This window comes from Palaemon carinicauda, chromosome 31 (assembly GCF_036898095.1).
Source record: "Palaemon carinicauda isolate YSFRI2023 chromosome 31, ASM3689809v2, whole genome shotgun sequence".
In the NCBI taxonomy this organism is placed as follows: Eukaryota; Metazoa; Arthropoda; class Malacostraca; order Decapoda; family Palaemonidae; genus Palaemon; species Palaemon carinicauda.
The window spans coordinates 17,908,641-17,916,140 of record NC_090755.1 but is presented as its reverse complement, the minus strand read 5'-3'; positions in this window follow the sequence as shown (position 1 = coordinate 17,916,140).

Below are 7,500 nucleotides of genomic sequence, written 5' to 3'. Positions count from 1 at the left end.
GACAATTTTGCTAGTATGAATCTGGTGCTGAAACTTGCTAGTATGAATCTGGTGCTGAAACAAAGTGAAACTTGGTATTCAACAAATTTGTTAGCTCACCAGAGGAAATATTACAAAAAGTTTGCATTATTAAGTGGGATAAAAGATTCGGTTAGAGCATTTTATGGTATATGTGATATATATGTTGGAATAAAGAGTCAAGTACGCTATTAGTGAATTATATGACACGTTAGAAGCCACAGACTGTCATTCAAGATTTGTGATAATAGCGAGGTAAAGAATTATTGTAGTGCTTGTGTGATGTCACGAATAGTTTTCTTTTAGCATCTCAAATAGATTAAATTCATGTGATTCGGGTGCATGAGCTTCACACAACAATATGAGTGGAGAAATTGACAAATATATCCACAACCAGATGTGTACTTTGTGTCTATACTCTTTCAAATTTAGGAAGATGAATCATTCATTTGTAATTTTAGTTTTAATAGAAACAAAAGCCATATATTACATTTATCATAGAGAAATACGTTGAAACCTTGATGTAATTGGAGAGAGAGAGAGAGAGAGAGAGAGAGAGAGAGAGAGAGAGAGAGAGAGAGAGAGAGAGAGAGAGAGAGAGAGAGAGAGAGAGAGAACGTTCTTATTGAGGGAGGAAATTCTTGACTTATCCTCTCTTGGAGTGCTCGTAGACACACATTTATTCTTATTAATATTCAATCAAAATTGTTACATACAGACATTACGTAGTCAATTACATGTGTTAATTTGAATAACATTTCCCAGCGCTGGAGTTGGGTAGGTCATTTAAAGCCGAGGTGTAACTGGTTGTTAACCCCACAGTTGAAGAGGTTGGACAGCAAGGATGAAAGAAAGGAAACTGGAAAGGAGGTGAAGTAGATGGCTAAGAAGTGGGTTCAACAGGATCCTTAAAATATGATAAGCCTTCAGGCATATAACAAATGTCTCTCGAATTATAAAAATAATTGGAGTCAATACTTTGAGACCGTCCCAAGCCTTGATAAAAGGAGGGGTAGAATAAAATTTCTCAATTTTTGCGAGAAAATATAGAAACCTTCACTATAGTCACCGCAGAGATTCCATGCAAAATAAGCCCCACCACCTGATGACGTCGAAGTCAGCTGTTTACGCGGGAGACATGATTGGCTCTGATGTCATAGGGGGCGGGGCTTATTTTGATTGGAATTTCTGCGGCGACTATAGATGTTTATTCTCATGAGGATACTGGTCCAAATGAGGCCCTAAATAGGATAAAAAAAAAATCCTGAAGTTTATTTTAGAAGGCGAAATAATGGGTGATAAAGGCGAAAATTAAGCAATTCATACACGAATAACCACAGACATTTTCTTCTTCCCAGGACAAAATGTGAAGCATGTTTTATATTTAGGGCATATGAAATACAACTAATAGCTGGTTGATAGAGTAATTTTAGGCTACTCATCAGTACATAGGATGGGGTCCGTATACATACATAAAACATACATACACGCATTATATATATTATATATATATATATATATATATATATATATATATACATATATATATACATATATATATATACACACACACACACACACACACGTGTCCTTATATTTATATATACACATACATTCATACATCACCACACTAGCCACAGCACAATGGTGATGGTGGGAGACTTCTGCTTTATCTCTTACAGCAAACCAACCTAGTATGGTTGTTCGACTTGTAAAGCTTTGCTGATCATGACAATACAAAATAACCTTTTAACAACGTTAGGGTATCTCAAGTCAGAAAGGGATATATACAGTATGTGTATATATATATAAATATATATATATATATATATATATATATATATATATATATATACATATATATATATATATATATATATATATATATATTATATACATACATACATACATACATATATATGTATATATATATATATATATATATATATTATATACATACATATATATATATATATTATATACATACTATATATATATATATATATATTATATACAATACATATATATATATATATATAATATATATTATATACATACATATATATATATATATATATATATATATATATATTATATACATACATATATATATATATTATATACATACATACATACATACATATATTATATACATACATACATACATACATATATTATTATACATACATACATACATACATATATTATATACATACATACATACATACATATATTATATACATACATACATACATACATATATTATATACATACATACATACATACATATATTATATACATACATACATACATACATACATATATATATATATATATATATATATTTATATATTATATATATATAATATACATACATACATACTACATACATACATACATAATTATATATATATATATATATATATATATATACATACATACATACATATATATATATATATATATATATATACATACATACATATATATATATATATATATATATATATATATATATACATACATATATATATATATATATACATACATATATATATATATATATATATAATATACATACATATATATGTATATATATATATATATATATATATATATATATATATATATATATATATATATATATATATATTATATATATGTATATGTCTATATACATGCCGTAGCTCAAAAAAAACAATTTTATGGAGAGAGAGAGAGAGAGAGAGAGAGAGAGAGAGAGAGGAGAGAGAGAGAGAGAGAGAGAGAGAGAGACATGGACGGCTTATGATACACTAAAACTACTGTTTCTCTTACATTGTAATAAATCTGACGGATCAACACGTTAAAACATTTGCTATGAAAATTGAAAAAAATATTGAAAGAAGAATAAATGACTGCCATCACAGTCTTGAAAGTACACGAAGTCTGTATGCCACCAGTGAACTTATATCAATATAATCAGGAGGGCCAATTCACGGGAATGGATGTTTCCGGCCATAGAAACAAACAAATATAGTAGAAGGTTAAACTGAAAGCGAATGAAAATGAAGCTCATCCTGCGAGCGCTATCTTATTAGAGAACTTAGGGTTGTGGTGGTCGATGTGGTAACGTCCTTCACTAGTGAACGGCCTGACTGGGGTTAGAGTTCCCTGCTCAAACTAGTTCCTTTGGTCGCTGCAACCCTCACCCCATCCTTGCAAGCTAATGATGGGGGATTTGGGGAGCCTTCGATTATCTGTCGAGTCATCAGCTGGCATTGCCTGGCCGTCCTCGGTCCTAACTTGACAGGAGAGGAGACTTGGGCGCTGATCATATGTATATATGGTCAGTCTCTAGGGCATTGTCCTGCTGGATAGGGCAATGGTCACTGTCCCTTGCCTCTGCCATTCATGAGTGCCTCTAAACCTATCAAACTGGGATTGCCAAGGACACAGACGTTGCTTCAGGAGATAAAAGGACACGGGTATATGAGCCCCTGGGCTTATAGCATCCTGCTTTTCCAACTAGGGTTGTAGCTTAGCATTTAATAATAATAATTCCGCTAAATTTTATTAGAAACAACAACCGTTAAATGATAAAACCTGATTCCGTCTATTACCATGCACAAAGGACATGAAGTGGTATATAAACTTTTCAATTACATATGAAAATATGACTAATTCCAATAAGATTTTGAAAGAATCCCCGGCACACTAAAAATACTAAATTACCACGCAGTGCATTGCTAGTGGATCAAAACACGGGTATTCCAGAAAATGCTCTCGTTTACTTAAATTGACAACTGATAGTCTATCTTTCACCTTAGCTGGTGTTTTCACAAACTTTTCACATCCCGTTACTCTACGCCTCTTCCTGGAATGCGCGCGCGCGCGCGTGTGTGTGTAAAAATGGACAATGGTGTCAAACTAATGGAATCTGAAAAAAACGATAAATGTACAAAACATTGTAGGGATAACTCTCACATAGCAACTATTTTGGTGTCAAAACTGAAATCTCATTAGAAAATCTCAAGCATAGTAGCTTTCACTTAACGTTAAAAGGACCAAGAAAGCTAAAAAGCCATTAATGAGGCCGTACTGAAGAGTGTAAGGAGATCATGACAGGAGAAAGTAGAGCGAGGATTTTCTCATTTCCCTTTAGAGAGAGAGAGAGAGAGAGAGAGAGAGAGAGAGAGAGAGAGAGAGAGAGAGAGAGGAGAGAGAGAGAGAGAGTTTTAGCTTACTATAGAAAAATACACATTTATACATCTATTTGTTTACACCACATTGTTTTTTCAAAATCAAACTTTTTATATGAAGCAGAAAATACCAATATCAAATGTGGCAATTACTTTCTTTTACAGGATCTTGGCCATACAAGTAGCCTTGTAAAAAAATCTATGCGTCACCTCTCTACCACTACCAAGGACCCACTTAGAAGGTGGGTTCTAAGTGGGTCCAGCCAGCACTAATACTAAAAGGGTGACCATACGTACAGTTAAGCAAATGGGGCTAGTCAGTCTCCAGACAAAGAGAAACCCAACGGAAGGTAAAAACGGAAAGCGAATGAAAATCTAGAGTAAATGAAAGTGAAATTGGTCGTGAAAGCGCTTTCGTGGAAATCTATAATTAGGTTACTGTCAAGGGCACGGACTTCAGAGAAACTAGTTCACACTCTTCCGAGGGTGTGATCCACTTAGCAACACTGGATTCTTTTTTCAAATCATCGAGAGTAATACAAATGAAGGCCGATCATTAGTTACTATGACACTAACAGAAATCAAAACGAGAGGAGGAAATTCATGGGGGAAAATCAAATCGAGTAGAGGATATAATTCTTGGGGAAAATTAAATAGAGTAGACGGAAAAATTCATGGGAAAAAAATTAAATCGCAAGTAGATGAGAAAATTCTTGGGGGATTAGTTTCCGCTCCACATTCCGATCCCACGAAGGACGAGAGAAAGTGCAGAATGGGTCGTATTGAGGTGCATAACGAGATCATGGCAGGAGAAAGTAGAGCGAAGATTTTCTAATTCATTTTAGAGAGAGAGAGAGAGAGGAGAGAGAGAGAGAGAGAAGATGAGAGAGAGAGAGAGAGAGAGAGAGAGAGAGAGAGAGAGAGAGCGTATTGACGCTCATGATACATTACTAGTTTCATTTATCTCCTTTTTTTAATGTAAAACAGATCTAAATACTAAACCCTTTCCCGCGAAACCCCACAATGATCGATACCGATTTAAGGAATAACTGCGATCTCTGGGACTCGCACATACAAGCTGCATGTAAATAAGAAAAAAAAATATTGTATCAACTTATAAATACTAAATAGGTGATCATACTACCAGTGTAATATATAAAAAAAACTACGCCGGTGACCAAGTATACCAGAAACAAAAAAGGAAATAATCAATTACTGTGTCATTAACTATAGGACCATAAAAAGTAAAAATTATCTTTTATACAAATAAAACTGTAATCAAACCACACGTAATTACTCTTACTATTACTCAAGTTTTCAGAATATCCCTACCATGGTTAGTTAACTAACTGTCTTTACTCCTGTTTCATCCATCTTTCCTACCCGATAAAAAAATTGTAGGGCAGACGGGGGAGTTATCCCAACAGAGAAACCAAACAAAATAAGACAGGATGAAACTGAAAGTGAATGAAAGTAAATGAAAGTGAAAGTCGTCCTGCGAGCGTTTTTTTTTTATTGCACAACTGACGAGATCATTGTCAAGGACACAGGCGTGGTTCAAGAGAAAGCGGTCCAGTCTCTCGGGGATGTGGTTTACTTGGCAACTATGAAATATTACATCCTATTAAAAATAGACCTAATTATAAACTTAATAATGAGAAAAGTACACCTAATTATAAACGTAATGAGAAAAGTACACCTAATTATAAACGTGATAATGTAAAAAGTATACCTAATTATAAAAGGAATAATGAGAAAAAGTACACCCAATTATAAACGTGATATGTAAAAAGTACACCTAATTATAAACGTAATGTGAAAAGTTCATCTAATCATAACGTATTGTGAAAATAAACTTCAACACTTCACTGCGTAATACTCTAGTTCCATCTTTCATTTCGCAAAAGGTATTTTAATATTTCTAAAGTTTTAAAAAATTATGATACATATGTAATGTTACAAACCAATTTCTAGTTCATGATAGAATACTCGACAGACAGAAAAGCTAACCTTTCATGAAATATGACAAATAGCTTTCGGGCAAACATTTGTAATTTCCTCAAACTGAAGCTTGGCGACATAACACTTAAGGAAACAAATCATCAATAAAAACGAACCGAGTTAGAACATAAATTGTGAATGAGACCACGATTCACTTTCGGAACTGACATAGCATCATCTCGTGTCAGAAATCTCGGCGACAGAAATTTCAGGAGAAAGAGTCTCCACTTTGACTAGACAGAGCCACGGTGGATAGAAAGCGCAAAAGAAATAGATCAATTGAAACTTGCTGCTCTCCTTACCATCTAATAGGAAAATATCACCCAAGCACACTTTCACACAACTTTTTGAACTGTAACAACGAAACCTACAGCGTTATCTGGGTCAAAGAGAAATTTCGGCAAGAGAAAGAGCAGTCCTTCTCTCTATATAAACAGGCCAACGTACCAAGAAAGGGAACAGCTATTCCTTATTGGGGTGCATAAGGAGAAAATCGGGGGAGAAAGTAGATGGACTTTCTCATACGTTTGAGAGAGGAGAGAGAGAGAGAGAGAAGGGAGAGAGAGAGAGAGAGAGAGAGAGAGAGAGAGAGCGCTCCTCTTGAGTATGTTCGACGGAAAAATTCCTGGCAAACCTCGCTAAGTGCACCTTGCCACACCCTTACAGATCATTGAAGGGGGAGATTGCATCAGTAAGGGTGTGACAATGTGCACTTCTTCAGAGCAAGGTGTGCCCGCAATTCCCGTGTCCAACCTGTACAATCCTAAATTAAATAACAGTACATTTTCACACAAAAATAGATTCAGGTTAGTTTAACAGACGAAATGCTTAGAAAAATATATAAAAGAATCATAAAAACATATCGTTGGACTAACTGTTTTGTACCAGACGTGTTTCATACACGCTCATACACTTAGATGTGTTCTCTCTCTCTCTCTCTCTCTCTCTCTCTCTCTCTCTCTCTCTCTCTCTCTCTCTCTCTCTCTCTCTCTGCACTGATAACCGAAAAAAACCTGTTTTAAGCCTGCCATCGCATGTTTCAATTTGATTTAAATTTCGTTCCATTGTTACCACCAACTGTTTGTACATAAGCAAGTTACCTTTCTTATTAAGTTACATTTACCTTGCTTCTTTTAGTACCTAACAGCTACTTTACAACATGGGTTTCTCTATCAGTGCGGAAGAGAGCAAGAGATAAAAAAAGGGCAATAGCATTACAGTGTATGAAGCACGCGCGGTACACTGCATCATTTACTCCAGCTGACATAAGCAGTTTATTAAAATGGAATGCTTCCTAGGA